Genomic DNA, 21425 nt, shown 5'->3' with positions numbered 1-21425 from the left:
CTATCCACCTAAATTATGCATTTAAACAGTTTCCCTCAAGATTCCATGTGATACTGGAACTGTCCACCTGTTGTAGTAATTGCAATTTTACAAAGCAGTTTCGTATTTATGTTTGATCAAAGTGCCTCTTGAGCAGCATACTTCAGCATTATCAGTCTGTGTTTTAGTTTTTAGGTTAAACTAATAATTTACCTGATTTTCTTTGCTTTTAATAGCAATTGATTTTTTTTCTGAGCTGCCTCCAAACTATTAGAAATGACTCCTGCTCCTGATTTTTATTTGTCAGAGTGAATGGCTGTCAATGCATGTGTGCTTGAATCAGAAAAGGGTCCCAGCACAGAAGGAGGTCATTCAGCCCATTCTGTCCCTGCTGCACTCCGCTAGGGTAACTCACCTTCCCGTTTCCCCTGCCTTTTTCCCATGGCCTTCTAAATTTGTTCTCTCCAGATAACTACCCAATTTTCTTTTGAAGGCCTCGATTGAATCTGCCTCCACCACACTCTCAGGCAGCACATTCCAGAACCTAACCACTTGTTGCGTAAAATTGTTTCTTCTTGTGCTGTTGCTACTTTTGCCAGTCACATTAAATCAGCATCCTCTGGTTTGTGATCCTTCCACCAAGAGAAACAGTTTCTCCCCACCTACGCTGTCCATACCCCTCATTATTTGGACTGAACACAGCCTGTCTGATGAGTAAAGTTAAAATCTTTGCTCAAGTTTTTACTTTTTATGGCTTGAAAGCTCTGTGTGTGTGCATGATCCAATGATCAAAATAAACCCTGAAATCCTATTCTCCTCTGATGCCTAGATAAGAGTCATGTTTCAGTGAAAACTGTTCTGATCACAAGCAGAATGAATTGTAGTCTGGTTGCATTCTGGTTCCATAGAATCTATTCTACAGCCCAAAACTGCCCTATGAAGTCAGCTCCACAGAGAGAGGCATTAATGGAAATTGGCCCTTAATACTCTAAATAGCCAGAAGAGTAACACCAGAAACTCATGGCTTTGCCTGAAGCATCAGTTCTGACAGCAGATGCTATAATTTCAGGGTCAAGGCAATCATACTTACCACAAAATTTCTGCTCATAATAAATACAATCTATTTTCTATATTTGTAGCATCACTCCTTTGGTGAAATACAATTTATTAAAAATAATATAATTCAGGATTTTTACATGTTGCAAAAATGGGCAGCATTTTCCACTAAAATACAGCACAAGTAATCATCTTGGCTCCTAAGAAGTGATCAGCATTTAATTACTTCTCCTTAAATACCTAATACTTGAAAATTCTTGTGGAAATTAGACCTTAATTGGTAATGTGATAAGCATGTGGACAGTAAGAGAGATACAGAGATTGCAGTCAAAACGTAGAGGCTATTAAACCTTTGGCAATGATAATGTGTAAAATGATTAATCATTATTGTACAGTAACAAGGGTTTACACTCTTATGCCTCCTCCCATAGTGTTTTCCTCAACTTTCACTGCCAATCTGTCATGTAGAATAAGTCCAAAAAAATTGTAACTAGTACTTACCTCTTAAAGAGCAGTAAACAGGAATTTGTTAATGTTACAATGATTGTTTCTATTTCTGATGTGTTGAATAGTTTATTTATAGCCCTTTACTGGTAGTTAACCTGCTGCCAAGCAGCGACCAGATTCTTTATTCTTTCCCAGAGGGAATGAGGGGAAGTTAATAGCTTAGCTGTTTTCAGTCTGGTTTCACACGTGCATTGATGGGGATATGAGGATGAGTTGCCCATCTGCCTGTTTACGTAAGATATATGAAGAAAACCATTTTGCCCTTCTGAGCTTATTATGTCATTTAAAATTTAAGGCCTGGATTTTCCTTATGGCGGGTGGACTGGGTGGGAGCTGATCGCCACCCACGATTGGCTGCGTGCTGCCATTTTACGTAGGCGGGCCAATTAAGGCCCGCCCAGCGTGATGCGTGGCCGGTAGCGCTCAGCGTAACCTCTGTGGGCTGGGGGAGGAGGGAGAGTCGGGGCCTGCGCTCTTTTGCGCATGGGCATGAAAGAGCGGAGCAATCTCCCTGAGGTGCGGAGCTGCATCAGGGAGATTGAAAAGGCAATAAAAAACTTCAATAAATGATGTAAAAATTTATTCACACACGTCCCCTCATGCGGCTGTGTCACATGAGTTGGGACATGTTTATAAAGCTGGAGAAATATATTTAATTTTTTAATAAAAGCTTCAGGAAACCTCATCCCGCCCGTCGATGAGGTTTCCTGAAAAATGCAAAGTCCTCTTGGGGTTTTCGCCTGCCCGCAGACCTTAAGGTTGGACGGGAGCATTCTTAAATGCTTTAATTACGTTCTTAATGTCCTTAATAGGCTGTTGACATTTCGGCGGGCATCCAGCCGACTCTGGTGCGAGCCCGCCGAACAAAATATCGCGATGACGTACGATGGCATCGGGACACTCGCCCGACGTCATCGCGCATCATTTTACGTGTCGGTGTGTCAGGCCCGCCCCCGCATGCCAACCGGAAGATTTAGCCCCAAAAGCTTTTGTCTCCACTACCTTAACCAGAAGGTTGTAGTTAATACCTACAGCCCCTTATGTTATAGATTAGGTTTAACAAAGTGGTAATGCCCCCATCTTATTTATGTTATTTTTAACATACTTCATGCTTCTACAAAGCTGCCCCACATTAAAACCAAGGAGTTCCAGGTTTTCTAGTCCTTCACATAACTTACAAGCCGGGTTGGATTTTAGTAGCCCGTCAGGGACAGGCTGGGGGGCAGGGAGAGCCTGTAAAATGGCACAGGATGGCATGGGTGGAGTGACAGTCATGCCATTTTTCCAGGGGTGGGGAAGGCAGAAAATGGCCCTTCCACACAGAGGCCAATTGAGCCACTTAAGTAGTATTTTACAAGCAGCTGGTGGGCCCTCTTTCACATGGGGAGGCCACCAGTCGACCTCTGGCGGCTTCCCAAAGGACTTAGGGTGTGGGGTCCTTCTACTTGGGAGCCTCTTTACCCATGGAGGGGCCCCCAGCAGCAATGGCCATCCCCAAGGCAATAACATTGCCTGTCCTCACCAGCTTCCTCCCACCTTTCGCTGGGCCCTGCCTGACTAGCGCCAGCATTCCTGGAGCCCAATTACCCCTATTGGGAGGGTGGCATCCTTTTCTTCCAGGTGCAGTCCTAGGAGTGGCTACAGCTCCCTGTGGCGCCATTGAGATTCTTGAGCTGCCATTCTTCTGATTGGTTGGCAGACCAGCGGCCACCGTTAATAGTGTTATCGACAGGAGGGGATTTATTTAAACAGCCCTGATTTCTCCTCTCACCACCTGTCCGTAAACAGAAAGGTGTTTTGATTTTGATTTCTCTCTTTATAAGTGGTGACGTGTTTCCCAACCCCTTGGTTTTGGTGTGATCCAATTTCTATTAATAACCCCACAGCAAACTTGAGATAGGGTAAAATCAGAGGATTAGTTTGTTCGCACACACTCAAAACAGGGGAGGGGTGTCACTTCGCAGCCCCCTGTGCGATCATACAATACGATGGATAGAGAAAGAAAGATTTACACGGCAAAGACTACAGAGCAAATAATCATTGGTTAACACAAGTCCAGAATCCAGAATCAAAGTCCAATGGTGAATTCTATCACAGAAAATGACAAGCTGGAAACTGATGCTGGATAATTTATCTTTCCTAGTAGATATGACTTCCACGATGAGATAGACACACAGTGATGAATTAGTCTTGTAGCCAGTGGTATATAAGTTCAGAAGTTCGAGTGGAAACTGTGTAGATGGGGGCTAGGCATTCAAACCTGCACAGAGTTCATCTTCTGTGCTGCTGCTTGGTGGATGGAAGACGGCAGACTAATTTGCTGTACAACAAGATAGTATAACTTGTTCTCCCAGCTGGGTGGGGGTCATGTCACATGACTCCCACCTCTCCACTTTGGCTTTGACAAAGGATATATATTCATTTGTCTGGGTTCCTGAGATTGTTAATGTTCCAACCATTAAGAATTTGAAAGAAGGTTGCAGGGCTCTTTGTCCTAGAGGACTAGTAGACTCCTGTGGCCAGGCCTGGCTTATGAAATTTAGATGGCCTTTATATAATTCCCATCGAATTTGGTCTCTGCAGTTCACAGGAGTTGTTAGCTTCTCTTCAGAGATAACAAGGCGCAAGGTGCTATGATACTGCCAAATAACTCTTACTGTTCGAGTGCCACAGCCAGGCATAGCTTCAGTCCTTTTGAAAGGTCATTGCCCAGTTTTTAAATTTTAGAAAGTAGCTAAGAGGATATATATATAATAAAGGATAATAAAAATATAGAGTGTGAGGCCTTAGCCTTGTTACAATAGGGACGGCAGCCCTGACGGCAACCAATTAGATGCCTGACCCCCGTAAAATGTGGCCGTGGGTCTGCAAATGGCTGAGTTGGGATTGTATCCATCTTTTGGGTCCATTGTCGAGAGCCCTGCTAGAAGAATAAAATTCTAACCGCCATGCCTAGAGACCCTTCTCTGGATTACCTCAGTGGCTTATATATTTTGTGACCAAAACTAAACTCGCTAGTCAAGGTTTGGTGTAGCCAGGTCACTGTGCCGGTCTAGAAAATGACTTATTTTGATTTTTACTCAGGCAATATAATTTAACAATTTTTTTGTTTATTGCAGCTCTGCTGTGATTAAGTGCTGAATCTACTCTCACCCTCAAATTGTTTTCGATTTCATTTTCACCCATTTCTACAGCTAACTCTACAGCATCTCATTTCCCTCACGTTATGCAGCACCTTGCACCTGTCTGCCTTCAATTCATGTACTATCAATTTAACTTGGTACACATTTTATCCAACTACGTTTTCAGGTTATTTCCTCCAAGTCAACTACTCCCTACCTTTCCTCTCACCGCCCAGTTTATTGCTCGATTGACAAGTTTTTGTTGGGGTTTTGTGAATCCCAGTTTTTAGTAACAGTACCCCCACTCCACACCACAGCTGTTTTTGTGAGCTCTGGATTTTTTCTCAAAATTGGTTTCCAAATCCATGAATTTCTCTGGACATTAAAACTACGCTTCAGCACTGGATTACATTGGACTACACCCTAAGACTCAGCTTTTGTCTCTGATCTGAGATGTTAGTATTTTAAAGCAACTTTGATCAGTTCACTTCTCTCCCCCCAATACTGCTATTCCTTGCTACTATTGGTTTCTCGGTTTCAGTTACAGACTGTCCTCAGCCAGAGTTTCTATCACCTCGGTCAAAATATACTTCTCTGTCACTTCTGGATCTTATGGTGACTCCCACTTTGCCATTTTGCCCTGTAACTGATTCTGTACAACTCCTTAATCCTCAATTTCTCATTAGACCTCCATCAGTTCATCCTCTGACATTCTAACCTTCAAATAGCTTCTGAGCTGCTCTTGTCTGCTACACCTGCCTCCAAACATGGACAACATTTTGTCAATGCTTTTTGCCAACTCCAGCCAACTTTATTTCACCCTGGGACCTCTGGCTTTAACACTGATCATCTTCTATGGTTTCCTATCTATTCCCTCTTTACTAGCGGTTTTATGTACCATGTTAATTGCTACGTAACTTGGCCAACATAACTTGAGTTTTCCTTGTGTCCATTTAGTTGTGCATTTTGGCTGCTGTTCCAGACTCGAGTCCATTACTATTACTTCCAGTTTTTTAACTTCCCCCTTTTTTAGGGTGACCAGATTTTCCAAAGTCAAAACCGGGACACCTTGAAAAGACTTCGGTAGGCAGGGCTTCATGATGATTGATATGTTGGGTGACTAATACCAGGAGTCTGTGGGCAGGACAGTTGAAGATAAGCGGTCATGTGATTACATCTCCTGGACTATGTCCAATCAGAGTCGGCAAAGACACTCAAGGATTGAAGACAGCATTTACAAACCACATGACTTTTGTTTCAATATTTCTGCCACATTTTCTTAAAAACTGAACCAAGGCTTCATTTGATCACAAACATCCTCTACTCTGATCTAACTTTATTGTGCAATATGTATTAAAATGCCTTGTTTATTTTCATTTGCACATTTGGTTCTAACATAGATATTTTCAGCTGGAAGCTAGATTTTAAACTAGCAAATGTACCTCAAGTGTGGGAGATTTTGTTTGCACCCAGATCAGCAAATTACTTACCACTAAGCAACTATAAGCATGTAAAGCCCATTTTATTTCAGTACAGATGCATCACCCACTACCGTGCCTCTGAAAGTTGCAGCATTTTAACGAGAATCTGGCATCTTTCAAATTAAAGTGATAGAACAATATTTTCCTTCAATATAAACCTTAAAACCCTTTCAATAGCATTTAAACAAGAAAAAACATATATCAGCAACAAGTTAAAAGGGTCTTCTGGTGTCAACTACAGTCATCATTATACAGTTTGTTACTTGTGCAAATATTTAAATCATGAGGGAGACTGGTGAGTAGGAGAAATATAAAGTAAAATAATAAAAACAATTAATAAAGAAGATTGTTGGTAACATTTAAGCAATGTAAGAAGGGTTTTCCTAAGCAATTGAAAGGAACATAGATGCTTGTGTAGACCCAAAGAGTAAGACAAGTTCTCATAGGCTCCTTGTTTCAGTCACAAACATTATAACTAATTGTTATCATGAGCCTTCGCTTTGCTGTTTTCCATTTAAACGACACTTGTGCACCTTTACCTTGTCAAAGGGATGTATAAAGAAACACATTGAAAATTGCTGGACCAGAGAGAGAGAGAGAGAGAGAGATGAAAAGAAAATACACGTTTGTACACCCACCAGGAAAAAGCACCATAGTAACTATAATATGTTTATTTAAATAAAACATAAATTAATATAAAAATTTCTTTAAAAAGCAAGAAATTATAAACGGCAAGACTTTTGATAAGGTTCCATCTTCTGGACAGCCTTTGATTTTCTGCAGGCACAACGTTCCTTCTAATTGGACAAAGCCCCCTCATGTGAGCTGCAGCCCAATACTTTTGTTATGGGCCCCTATTGGTCGATTTCTGGATGTCAGCCTGGCCCTTTTGATTTACTATTTGAAAGGAACCTACTCTTTTAAAAAACAGTTATGTTTGGATCTCCCAGGTATGTTACCGATGGATATGAAAAATTGTAATGAGAGGGGCAGGTTCCGGCAGAGCTGAAAACCCAGACGTTTGAGTAATTTAGAGAAAACTGTTTGGACACCGGGACAGCTAGAGAAAAACCTGAACTGTCCCTCCAAAACCAGGACATCTGGTCACCCTACCCTTTTTACTTTTCTCCTTCCTGGACCCCTCTCTGCTGTCCTCATGGCTCCTTTCGTTTCTCCCCTTCCAGGTACTTTGCCCTCCCATATCCCCTCCTCCAATCCTTCAGTGTTTCTCGAACTTCTTACTCTTCTACCACCATCTCATGTTTCTCTCCCTCTTAAATAAATGTTTAGCTGCTCTCTGTGCTTCTCTTGACACACTCAAGGCACTCACTGCTGCTTCCTTATGAGCAGTAACTGCAACTGCTCCATCCTCCTCTCTTGTGGACTTACCCATCCAGTGTGTCACTGTGGGCTTTTCTTGCCAATCTTCTTCCCATCCAGTTCACCTCTCCCAGTGCTAACCCTGTCAACTCTGCCAGTTGAAGAGCTCTCACCGCGCCTCTCTCTGCATCACCCTCCAAAATGTCCATTTGTTTATGAACAAAGCCCTTGACATCCATACGCTTATTGTGGATGATTATATCAACATCATTTCCTGAATGGGTTGGTGTGGAGAGGTGTATGGAGAAGCCACCATTCAGGATTCCCCACATGCTGTGGAGTTTTAACTCTGATGCTATTTCCTGCCCAGATGCCTAACCTGGTTGTTATGTCAGGCCAGATGGTGGGCCGATCACAGCTGGCTGCAGGCAAATCTGAAATCTGCTCCAGAAACGGGTGTTGATTGATGGTGTGGGAGGTTGGGTCGTGGGTGGTGTGCATTGATCAGAGGGTGAGAGCCATTGTGCAGGAGGAAGTGTTGGATGGGGGAGGGCTTGCCAATGGAGGAGGCTGCCAATCAAAGGAGTGTGGTTGGGTCCTGGGGGTGATTTGAGGGAAGGTCAGAGGCCTCTCAGTCCGTAGAATAGGTGGCCTAGGGGTGATGAGGAGATCAGGATCTTATGAGGGGGATAGAATGGCCCCTTTATCTTCCATAATCTGCTTTTCGCATTTTGTGGATGCATCTGGTGTCAGAGTTGATCCACAGAAGACAAAAGCATTCAAGGAGTTTCCAGCTCCTCACAATGTTTCTGGGCTCCAGAAATTCATGGGCATGGTAAACCAAGTTGGAAAGTTCTTGCTCAACTTAGTTGTTGTCAATGAGTCAACACGTCGGCTGTTATGAAAAGACCAGGGGGAAAATTTTCCCCATGTCAGGCGGGCCAAGCGGGTGCGGGCACGAAACCGATCATCGCCCGTGATTGGATCAGTGCTGCTATTTTACGAGGCCGGGCCAATTAAGACCCGCCTAGCGTATTTCTCGACTCCTGAGGAAAGTGGGAGCGGGCAGGCATAGGCGGGCATGAACAGACTGCCGGGCCTAGTGGCGACCCAGCAGCCTGTTTAAATGAAGGCCTGGCAGCCTTTGCAAGGCTGGTCACAATGGCTGGCAGAAGAGCACAGCAGAGGACTACTGTGCAGCACGCAAGTAGGCCAGCGGGCAGGCCAGGCCGGAGGGTAGGCCAGCGGGGCCCACCTGACCAAATGTGCATGGGAGGAGGTGGCCAAGAGTGTGAGCTCCCATGGTGTGGTGCGGTGCACATGAGTCCAGTGCCGTAAAAGATTCAACGACCTCCTGTGCTCGGGAAGAGTGAGTATCATGTTGGCTGAGATCACTTAATGCAGCTGTCACCCTACCCCCAACGCTCCCCCCCGCCCCCCTGCAGCTCTGAGTACAGAACTGGCGTTGAATCCTTCTCAGCATCTATCCCTCGCTGGTTGTGCCAGCAGACATTGCCCTATGCTTAGTTTACCCTGAGAGGGTTGAGCTAGGATGGGTTCTGCACCCACAGCATGTGTGACACTGAAACCCAGAGTATAGAATGGGGGTGAAACTCAAGGATCTGCACCAAGAAAGAGTGCTGGAACTGGGAAGCATGTTGAAGTCAGAATGCTAACATGCTGGGAGGGGAGCTTCCAGGTGGCGGGGCACAGATCCATCTGCTGGTCTTTGTGCTCCACATGCTTATGCCTCCTTGCTTAGCAAAGTTACACGTTGTGGTGCCACATGTGAAGGAGGTAGCATTTGGGCAAGGGGGTGGTCAGCCTTGGTTTCTTTGTGTGAGTGTGTGGCAGCTGCAGGGTAACGAAAAACTGAAATCCTATAATGTCCCACTCTGGTTGGGAATCCAGGTACAGGCTGGACTAATCAATATTCTTCTCTCCTTTTCAGGAGAAGACTGCACACAGTTCTGCAGAGCGAATGCGGACTGGTGGAGGCCAGGCCCAGTCAGCGATCCTGACACCTTTTGAACAGCAGACCACGGATCTGGAGATGTGCCTCCCAGGTCCACCGGTGGCGGTGAGGCTGGGGTGCCATGGGGAGGTATGCTTGTCCCTGAAGCCATGGCACTGCTGAATGCTCAGTGATTGAAGTTTGCAACATGGGTTGGCCATTGATTATGGAAGGATGAGCACATAATGATCCGGGGGACCGGCATGCACTTTGGCATTGTCTGCACTGTAACTAATCAAATATCCTTGTACTTCAAGCCAGCTGTGGAACTGGCCGCTCCCTCCCAGGCAGGGCCAGCACAGACTCCACGGGCCAGAGGACGTCCACCAAGGTTATCGAGGCCAACAGGACAGGACAGTGAGCAGGCTGTCTCAGATGCCAGTGCCAGTGAGGGGACAGCACTTAGGTGTAGCATCGGTAAGCGTATTTTTAAGGCACCTTAGGCACACCATGGGTTTCTCACTGGTGCTTTTATGTTGGCCCATAGTAGTACATTAAAGACTTGGAGTGATATCCAACACTTTTTTTTGGTTTATGAAGTTACGTTTGTTATCTCAATAAATTTTGATATGTTGCAATGCCTCAGGATGATTCCTTACTTCTGCAGGTGGATGGGAACCCATGGTTATATGAGTGAGTTGTTTGATATTGAGTTTTATTGACAAGGGCCTTAGTTAATGTTACTATCCAGGCAGATTTAGCACTCAAATATCAAGTATGGAGCCTGCAGCTGGAGGTGGAGGCATAGAAGTTAAGGATAGCTGTGACATTTAGCGCTACTGACATAGGGTGCCCACGCATACAGTTTGCACAGACCTGAGGGCCTATCATCTGACAGATGGAGGTGGACTGTCTCCCTTGAGAGATGGAGCCTCCTTTGTGTGTTGAAGGTCCACCTGTCGTGGGCCAGCTGAAGGTTCTTTGGATTAAAGCCTTCCGGGTGTCTCTGCCTCCCTGGAGTATGCCCGGGTCGGCGTCTATCCCCTCAGCATTCCCCTGTGCATGCTCATCCTCGGACTCACTGCTGGACTCATCGTGTGCAGCCGCAGCCACTGTATCTACATCTCCATCGTCCACTGTGTCCCCCCTTTCCAGCTCAAGATTGTGGAGAGAGCAGCATGGAACCACTGTCACTGACACACGATCTGGGGAGGTACTGGAGAGCGCCCCCTGAACGGTCCAGGCATCTGAAGCGCAACTTGAGAAGACCGATGGCTCTCTCCACCACAGCCCTTGTGGTGGCCTGGCTCCTGGTATACCGCTGCTCTGCCTCTGTTCTTGGATGGCAAAGAGGCGTCATGAGCCACCTTCTGAGGGGATAGCCCTTGTCACCCACCACCCATCCACCCAGCCGGGCTGGAGCACTGAAGAGCCCCGGCACCTGGAAGTGTCTGAGGATGTAGGCGTCGTGGGAGCTGCCTGGTTACCTTGCACAGATTTGTAGAATCTGCATCCTGTGATCACACACTATCTGCACATTCATGGACTGGAAGCCCTTCCTGTTGACGAAGGCACCGGGCTCACCTGCTGGTGCCATCTATTGCACCCTGGATGCAGGGGAAGCCAGCAATGGCTGCAAAGCCTCTCGCTCGTTCTGTCTGACTGGCCTCGTCCCAACGGTAATGGATGAAAGTCAATGCATGCCTGAACAGAGCATCTATCACCTTGCTTGACACAAGTGTGGACAGTCAATTGGGAGACTCTGCAAAGATCACCCACCAACCCCTGGAAAGAGCTAGAGGTATAGAAGTTGAGGGCAGCTGTGACCTTTAGCGCCACTGACATAGGGTGCCCACCCATACAGTTTGCGCAGATCTCAGGGCCTATCATCTGACAGATGGAGGTGGACTGTCTCCCTTGAGAGATGGAGCCTCCTTCAGTACTGCACCTCAGATATATTGAGGTAGCTGCTTTGCCGCCTGTATACCCTGGCAGCAGGATAGTGGTGTCTTCTGCCATCCCGAAAAATTGCAGACAATTACTGCCTTAACTACATGAATAACTAATAGCGGGCATGCATCCGAGAACATCGTGCACCCACCCACCCACCTAAATATCATGATGGCGCGCGGTGATGTCAGGGCGCACATACCTTGTGTAGCAATGTAATCACTGCTTCGGAAGTGGGATTTTGCAGTCGCTTGATACTATGATCAAGAACATTTTACCTGCGTGCTCAAAGAGGTCCATCCCAAGATGTTTCTAAGGCCTTGATGAAAAGGAAGACAACATTGAGGGATTCCTTGACTCCTGACGATGAATATTGCAAGTAATACAGCTTGATATAATCTCTGCCAATGATTTTGAGAAACCTGGCCACTAAAGAGAATATCTTGCTCCTACTTGACTTTTTGTGATGTCCAAACGTCCTTGGTGCAACCATTGTAGTACATTGAGACTCAAAACTCTTGGAATGACCACTCTCTTGTCAGACATGGGTAGATAATCAACTACACTGAAGTGTCCTCTTTGCACCATTTTACATGCCAACGGAAAAATTCTGGCCCAGATATTTTAGCTCAGTATGACCCAGAACTTGCCCTATCATTGCTGCAGATGCATCGTCTACAGGGCCAGGAGCTATACTCTTTCAGATACAGACAGATGGAAAATGTAGACTGAACAGAGATATGCAGCGATAGAGGAAGAAAGAGACAGACCACAAGTCCTTAGTGACACACTTAAATTCTAAGGAGTTAGCAAAAATACCACCACAAGTACAATTCAGGCTGAGGATGATGAGGTTTGATGTAAAAGCAGAGTATGTTTCAGGAAAGCAGCAGACCACAGTAGATGCTTTGTACCATATCCCAGTGGCAAGACCTGAACAAGGTGATGTAGCCCTTGTTGAAGAGGTAGAGACTTACACACGAAGAACAGCCACAACTCTACCAGCAACAAGTCAGCGACTGAATGAAATCAGAGATGCACAGAAATCTGATGAAGGATGTGCTCATGTCAGAGTATTGTGTCAAAAGATGGCCAGCACATAGGATGGCCACACAATTCCATTCTCAGGTAGTACTATGGTCAAAGAGGACACTTCAGTGTAGTTGATTATCTACCCATGTCTGACAAGAGAATGGTCATTCCAAGAGTTTTGAGACTCAATGTACTACAATGATTGCACCAAGGACAATTGGACATGACAAAATGTCAAGTAGGAGCAAGGTATTCTCTTTAGTGGCCAAGTTTCTCAAAATCATTGGCAGAGATTATATCAAGCTGTATTACTTGCAATATTCATCGTCAGGAGTCAAGGAATCCCTCAATGTTGTCTTCCTTTTCATCAAGGCCTTAGAAACACCTTGGGATGGACCTCTTTGAGCACACAGGTAAAATGTTCTTGATCATAGTATCAAGCAACTGCAAAATCCCACTTCCGAAGCAGTGATTACATTGCTACACAAGGTATTTGCAACACATGGAATCCCAGACCTTGTAATCTCAGACAATGGACTACAGTTTGCCAATGAATAAACAGTTCACAGCATTGTATTAATTTGTCTATACTGCCAGTTCACCAAGATACCCTCAAGCCAACGATGCAGCTGAAAGAGGAGCATATACAGTGAAAGCATTGCTGAAGAACAATGATATCCAATTTCCACTTCTGGGCTATCATTCAACTCCACTCCAGAATGGTTTAGCAACATGTGAACTCCTAATGGGAAGAAGACTAAGAACTCCACTCCTTACTTTCCCATACACGCACGTGTACTAGCTGATGACGTGGAAAAAGTGAGGGAGAATGACAATCAGTATCATTCAGGCCAGATGTGGAACTATCACAAATGTCATAAAGCATATAACCTACCAGACCTCCAACCAGGACAGCCAGTTTGGATCTGAGACTAAGCTTGCTATGGACAAGTGATTGAACAGACACCACATCCACGGTCCTACCTTATCCAAACAGCACGGTGAGACAGAACAGATGTGTACTAGTCGCCACACAGAAGCAACTTCTACAGAGTTGAAGCTGTCATCTACACAATTGGACAGACCAGAGATGTTGAATTCATCTACTAATCCTGATGACAACAAGGTTGGTGAACCAGTGTCATCTGTCAATCCCCCTTCTGTCCAATGGAGCCTGAGAGATCACCCAGAGGACTCAAATCCCCAGTCTTTTGCAAAGTAGCTGAGGACCCATCTGGGTAGACAAGTGAAACTGCCACAGCGGTTCTTCCTATAAAAAATAAATTGAAACCAGAGACTTAGGGGAGATATGGTATAATGGTGCGAATCAGAGATTTGGAGCTGATGTAGTATATGTGTGGACTGTGTGATGTGCTAATGAGGCACAGCACACATCATCACACAAAGTGATGCAATGTTCCATGATCTGGCTCTCTCTTGTAGGACCTATGGTAAGGTGTAGAAACAGTAGAGATGTTCCAATAAAGTTAATGGGCCATAACCTTCGACTAACGTCGGAAAGTGCTGGATAGCAGAAATTAGAAGAAATGAAGGCACACATACCTGCTCTTGGAAATTACATTGCTACTTCCATTCAAGAAGTGGGTTGAAAACCTTTCGAGCAGCTACCAAGCAATGTTTATTTTACCAATAAAACTGGTACTATGAAAGGGGTTTTATTGTTAAAAGGTAAAGTTCAAAGAGGCTGGTAAGATAATGAGAGACAATTGAATTCAATCAGTGGTGGTAGGTATAACTTCAGCAGTTTTCGGTGTGCAGGGCAGAGGCAATGTGAGATCAAAAGGCAGTTACAAGCCTTCAACTAGTCCAATTGGCTCTATATTGAAAAGAGCCTCATTTTGAATTCGTAAGGTGAAAATTGTTTGGTTAAGTCTATGGGTTGCTGTTGCCTTAATGGATATTAGTTTGGGAATTTGTTAAAAGTTATGATGGTAGTAATTTGTAGCCATGTGTATATATATTTTAACCTGTGTAAATCAATAAAATGTTTTATGTAGGTTATTGTAAAACCTTGAGAACTGGTGGTCTGATTCCTGAATTTAGAGCTGCATCTCAAACTTAACACTTAAAATGACAGTTGTTTAAAGTTCCATCTGGGATTTTTAAATAACTCCGCTTTACCAACTGCATCGGTCATAACACTGAGTGCCTTGCAGCTCGAGGGCCATGACTCAGAGCTGCCCTGCAAGGTGCTCCTCAGCTGAGGTTGGCCAGGCTGCAATGGCGCTGCAGATAGAGTATGGACTAATCAATGCCCCTCTGTCCTTTCATGAGAAGACATCCCATAACAATATTGAGAGGTCACAGACTGGCAGAGGACCCCCCCCCGCCCACCTCCTCATCCTCTCCCGCTATGAGCAGGAGGCCTTGGAGCTCAAGGGGCACCATGCATCTCAGTCAAGCAGCCATGGTGAGGCTAGGTGTCAGACGAAGGTAAAAGTGCATGGCACTGTGGTGAGAGTTTCGGACAGTTCAAACATTCTTGTGCAGTCCCTTCAATGATGTAAGCTTCGAAACTGGAGTCCCTGCTGACCATTGAAAGATGAGGGCACCATGATGCAGGTCTCCATCGTCTCACCAGGGTACCTGGCATGCACTGTGACAGTGTGATGACTTTAACCAATGACATGCCCTTCTTCATCCTTTTAGGTTCACCAGCAGGCATTCACTCTCCAGACCCTGAAGGGCCACCCCTGACCCCAGAGAACCACCATTCTCCCTAAGCACCAGTGTCACACCTACTCTCTGAAGCAGGCACCAGCGCAGTTACCAGCACCTTGCTGGCCATTAGTTTGGCCGATAGTATCTCAGTGCACATTGGTGAGGGCTCTTCACACTTGCATGGGGTGCAGGAGGAGACAGAGAGTACCTAGGGCGCCGGCAGCCAAAGACTGCTGGGGACCAGGACGATGCTCAGTCGAAGGCTGGCGATGAGCCTTTGGAGTCGTCCATTAGGCAGCAGATGCTGGACATCCAGCAGAGTGTGCAGGAGGATCTGGTGGAGATCAAGAGGGTCAGCGTGCCATGCTTTCCGTTATGGAGGAGTCCATGCAGAGTGTGACCACTGCGTTGACCCTCATGGCCGAGCGCAATGCCTCCTCCATGGAAAGAGTAGCGACTCTCATGGAGAAGCTGCTCCAGAAACAGAATCAGGGGTTCTTGGGTTTGCACTCGGATCTGCAAGTCCTCACACAGGCACTGACCTCAGCTGATCAGTGTCCGTGTGTGAGATGGATTGGGCACCCAGTATCCCAGCTAGGTGCCCGTCCATAAATGGTAAGCAGGGAGGTCCAGAGCGACCTCACATTGGTGCACAAGCTGCCTGTTGTCTCTGTGGGCTCCTCTCAGGACACTCCAAATGAGGGCAGCAGTTCCCACAGCCCTCTGCCAGTGGCTGTGGCACCTGATAAGGCTGCGGCAACTGGGGAGATGCCAGCCGTGACACTGGCTGCACCTTCCCAGGCAGGGCCAGCACAGGCTCCACTGGCCAGAGGATGACCGCCTAGGTCATTAAGGCCAACAAGACAACAGAGTCAGCAGGCTGAGTCTAATGATGGTGCCAGCGAGGGGGGAGCACCTAGATGTAGCACCTGCAAGGGTAAGTTTAAAGCAACTTAAGCACAAGAGGGACAGTTCATGGGTGATCTTTTGTTCCCCCATTTTGTTTTTTTTTAATGATGTGACTATCAACACTGATTTTTTTGCTGTTCAAGACAATGTGAGTTCCAACATAAAATTAAATTTGCTTTTGTGTTATTGGCCTGAGTATGCTTCATTTATTTTGTAAGTGCAGCGTAGGATGGTTTGTAATGCTGGGTGTGGGTGGTTCAAACCTTTATTGCACAGGCACTGAGTGAGTCTTGGGAGCCAAGGAAAAGGTCATTTCTGCAATCCACAATGGAGGCGGCATCCCTGGCTTGAGGTGGTAGTTCTTATTTGGCAACCTTGCTGAAGGAGCGTTGAATCAAGCCATTCCTGGTGACCCTGCCTCCCTGGAGATTATTGAGGCCTGCCTCCATGCCCTCAGTGTTCTCTTCACCATGCTCCTCTTCTGACTCACTACTGGATTCACCATCTATGGCCTGTGCAGCTGTGTCAAGATCCTCTTCCTCCAATGGGTCCCCCCTTTCCAGTGCCAGATTGTGGAGAGTGCAGCATGCAACCACTGTCAGTGAAACCTGCTCTGGGAGGTATTGCAATACGTCTCCTGAAAGGTCCAGGCATTGGAAGCGTATTTTGAGAAGACTCATTGTTCTCTCTACCACTGTCATTGTGGAGGCATGACTCGTACTGTAATAATGCTCAGCCTTTGTTCTTGGGTGATGGAGAGGTGTCATGAGTCTCCTTTTAAAGGGATAGCCCCTGTCACCCAGCAGCCATCCATCCATCCAGCCGGGCTGGAGCACTGAAGAGCCTCGGCACCTGAGAGTGACACAGGGTGTAGGCATCATGGGAGTTGCCAGGGTACCTTGCACAGACTTGCAGAATCTGCATCCTGTGGTCACACACTATCGATTGCACCTTGGATGCAGGAGAACCAGCAATTGCTGCAAAGCCTTTGGCTCGCTCAGCCTGGCTGGCCTCATCCATTCAGAAATTAATGAAAGTCAATACCAGCTTGACATAACTGTGGACAGCTGACTGGGAGACTCCACACAGATCCCCCGCTGACCCCTGGAAAAAGCCAGGGCATAGAAGTTGAGGGCGACTGTGGCCTTCAGAGTCTTTGGCATGGGGTGTCCACCCACATAGTCAGAGCTGATGTCAGGCCCGATCATCTGGCAAATGGAGATCATGGTCTCCCCTGAGAGGCGAAGCCTCCTTCAGCATTGCACTTCGGACATATTGAGGTAGCTGCATTGCCTGTAAACCCAGGCAGCAGGATAGTGGCATCTTCTCCGACCCCTTCCGCCTTGGAGTTCCTGCTGTGCCCCTTGAGCCTGCGCCTCTCCTCTCACAGGTCCCTCCCTTGGAACCTGCAATGGGATACCTGGTCTTCTCTCCCTTCTGTCCCTCTCTTTATCCTCAAAGGAGGTGCCTCCAGCGGAGACCACAATCCCCATTACCAGGGTAAGGGAAGCCAGTCTGAAACTTGGAAGGGTCCACACAGTCCAAATTCTCAGGGGGCCTGGAAGACACCAATGAGTCCAAAAATGAAGCCTGGAAATGCTAAGAATGAAGCCCTGATCAGAGAGTAAGCTGCTAAGTCACAAGCCATTAGCAGCAAGTTATCTTCAAAACTCCTCACTACTAATATTGACATATCTGCTGACCCTTTTTATCCTGCCCGTGGATGAGGTTTTGCAAATTGTGGTCTGTCCGCCTACCTGCCCTCCGTGACATTGTCACATAGGCAATGTTAAATCGCTGTCACTTGGGTTGTCAAGGACCTTAACTGGCCTGTTAACTAATGGCGGGTGTGGCTCCGACTCCCATGTGCACCCGCCAACCGAAATATCGCACGAGTGCGATTTTATGCTCAAGCAGGTCGGGTGCACGCCTGCGCGCTCAGAGAAAAATTCTGCCCTGTGTGTTTGCATGTACTTTGCATATACCATTTATATATCTTGATATCTCAAAAGGGTTTAGTTGCAAGACCTGTCTCCGTATGCATAATATTAATGACAAAGATACACATTTCTGTTCAGTTTGTGAAAGAGGCTATAGGGAATGGAAATTGTGCTGTATGATATCAGTAACTAATCCATTATTTTAACAAAAGCATAATCCCTTTGAAGTAAAACTGATTAACTCTTTTGTTAGAATAGCAGACAATAGCAGACATCTTAATGCAAATAAGGGTGCAGTTCAATTCCAAACAAAGATTCCTATTTGATGCTGATTGACTGGGGAATGTAGTTTTCCCCTCTTGCAGAAAGGCTCTGCCCATGTCAATATTTTAGTTGCTATGCACTTTGATAAACATTTTAAAAGGACTTATGGAGAAAATGCTGTTAAAATGGTTATTTGTTTTTAAAGGTGAATATTTTCCCTTGCAGATAAATTGTCATAAGCATCATTTCATCTTCAAACAGAAGGGAACAATTAAAGCTTGGCAATTGGGCGGATTGGAAGAAACACTAGTTTGGACAAAATAATGGTAACCCTGCTCTTTCAGTTGAAAAATATCTGTTCCTATTATTGTCATGTGTTTCTAAAACAACCCCTTGAAGCCTTAAACTACTGAATAAACACAAATTCTGATCAGTTAGTAAAACAAATGTTATGATTTGTCCAGCATGCCAAATGCTTAACCTGTAGAGTAAATAGGATCTCCATCTGCTTGATACAACAATAACTATTTGCAATCCTATTGTGTAAAGTGCTTTATTATAGAGCCCACCATCTATCTATATAAAACGGTAAGGTCACATTAAAGCCCGCCCACACAGTTAACTCTCAAGGACTGCTGTAAAATTTTTGCATTTGATCAGAAATTAGATTTGAATTATCGTTGGAGTCTAGAATAAATTGAGACATGATTTAAGTGTTTCATGGGAGGATGATTTTAATCCTCCCTATCTGCCAGGAACGAGGCGGTGAGCAGTTAGTGTCACAGGTAGCTTACCTGCCGAGTCCATGCCTGGTTCACCCTGATCCTGATTTTAACCTGCTCTTCTTAATAGGTGGCAAAGGCACCTGCCTGAAAATAAAGAATATGCAAATTGGGGTCTGATGACAGAAATATTAAGCTGAATTATATGAGGCGCCAGATTCCCTAAGGCCGCTGAAGGGAACACCAGCTGTCCTGCAGCCAGCTAACAGTCATTAATAGACTGGAGGCGGAACTATCGCCCTTTTGGATCAGGAAGTCACGCTTCTGTGAACTTCCAGCCAGTTAGAGGCCGGTAGCTGTCTAGCACTTTGGAACAGAGGTGTGTGGCATTGGATCAGGATTTGGGTCAGAGTTTAAGTTTCTCACTGGATGCTAAGTTGGCGGGCCCCAGCGAGAGGGGTGAGGGGTGGGTTGTAAGGGGGGTGGGTGGGGTTTGAGATGCTATAGTGGGAGGGAAACCTGGTGAGGGTAACACTTTAGGGGACCTCCAGTGAGCCCGGGGGTCCCATTAAGTAAGAATGCCTCATTACTCACAACAAGCCCTCACAGGGACAACTGCAAGGCTGGCCACTTGGCGTGGGCCTCTTCCAGTGCTGGTTAAATCCCAGCTTTTATGGGTGATGTCCTTAAGTGGGGATTAATTGCACACTCTAGAGCCTCAATTAGCCAACTGCCATCAGGACCTGATGCCAGCCCTGCCACTGGTAAAATTGCAGTGGGGACAAAGGTGAGAGGTTAGGCAACAGCCTGCTGAATTTAACATGCCCCCTTGCCTTTAAACCCACCAGCAGGAAAGTGTAAATCCCAGATAGTTAACTCTGGCTTTTTCTGCCAGGCGAAGACAAGCAAGAAGAGGTACATTTAAGGTAAGGTAAGATCTTTTCTCAATTTGGGCATGAGGCTTGGAGGAGCACAACAGCTCCATAAGGAAATTTTAGACCACTGAGCTTGAAGAAAGTACTTTCTTCCCACAAGAACCTTCTGTAAAACCCCTTTATACCTTCTTGCTGATGAACTTTCCTTTAGTACCAGGTAAATGTCTCTTGCTCACCAGTCAGCTGCTACCTTCTGCGCATTTTGGGCAACAACTGACAAGCAACATGCAGATGAGGCCCAAGAGTTAAAATGCCAGCAAATGTGAGGTGTGTTTGACATTTGCCCTGTGATTGCATCGCCACCCCACACAAACCCAAATCCCACCTCCAGTTAAAATTCCCCCATTTTTTATGTTGTATATTATAACTTTCGGTGTTCACTATTCCTCTTGTTAGAGGGGATAATCTCATTTTTCTGTTTAATAGTTTTCTGTATGATTCAGGTGTATAGACTGGAATTAATTCTCCATTTCATTTCACTCTATTTACATCATTGCTTCCATTAGTGCCTGAAAATTATACAGCTGAATAACTTTTAATACTCGATTTCTCCCTATGGCTCATCACTGCTATGAATGTATTTTAAAGTTGGCAATCCAGGAAAAACCTGAATCTGACAGTGTGTGTTTCTGGCAGTTTGCAGTAAGGCTACAAAATGACATTGATTTCAACTTCCACACGTATTCAGAGCAGGAAAATCTAAAGGAACTGGAACTTATACACCAGCTCCAGTGATAAGTTATTAAACTCTACACTTGTTACACTGCATGAGCTTATTCATTTCAATTTTAATTTGAGGTAATGGTATTTTCAGTACAGTGGACAAAGTCAGCTGGAGAGATTTAAAGGGTGATTTAGCTAAGGGCACAAGTGGTGTTGAATCTCTGTTCAGACTTAGAATAGACCAGACTAAATAAAATTTATACAACACATTTAAAAAAAAATCTTTTATTTATAACAAATTTCTGAAATGGACAGATCAACTTGGCAGTAAGCAATTCATAGAATCAATTTAATGATAAAGCACGAAAGAAGGATACCTGAAGCATCATCTCTGTACTGACTCTTTGAAAGGGCTATCCAATTAGTCCCACTGACCTGCTCTTTCCCCATACCCCTGTATTTTTTTTTAAGTGCCTATTGAATTCCTTTTTGAAAGCTACTATGCAATCTGCATCTGCCACCTCTTCAGGCAGTGCATTCCAGAGCACAGCTTCTCACTGTATAGAAGAAAGTTTTCTCACTTCTGGTTCTTTTGACAATCACCTTAAATCTGTGTCCTCTGATTACCGATCCTTTTGCCACTAGAAACTGTTTATCCTTATTTACTGAATCAAAACAATTCATGATTTTCAACACTGCTATCAAATCTCCCCTCAGCCTTCTCTAGCTCCTTTCATTACTATTGGAAAAAACATTGGAATTTTGGGGATGTCTTGAGGCTTCAGCTTCACCAGTTCCTCATCCCTGGTGCTATTCTAGTAGATCCCCTCTGCAACCTCTCTGAGGCCCCAGCAACTTTCCTATTGGGTGGAATCTAGAATTGAACACAATACTCAGGCTGGGGCCAAA

This window comes from Carcharodon carcharias, chromosome 19, assembly GCF_017639515.1.
Source record: "Carcharodon carcharias isolate sCarCar2 chromosome 19, sCarCar2.pri, whole genome shotgun sequence".
Lineage (NCBI taxonomy): Eukaryota > Metazoa > Chordata > Chondrichthyes > Lamniformes > Lamnidae > Carcharodon > Carcharodon carcharias.
The sequence above is the reverse complement of the archived record's forward strand: the minus strand, read 5'-3'. Positions refer to the sequence as shown.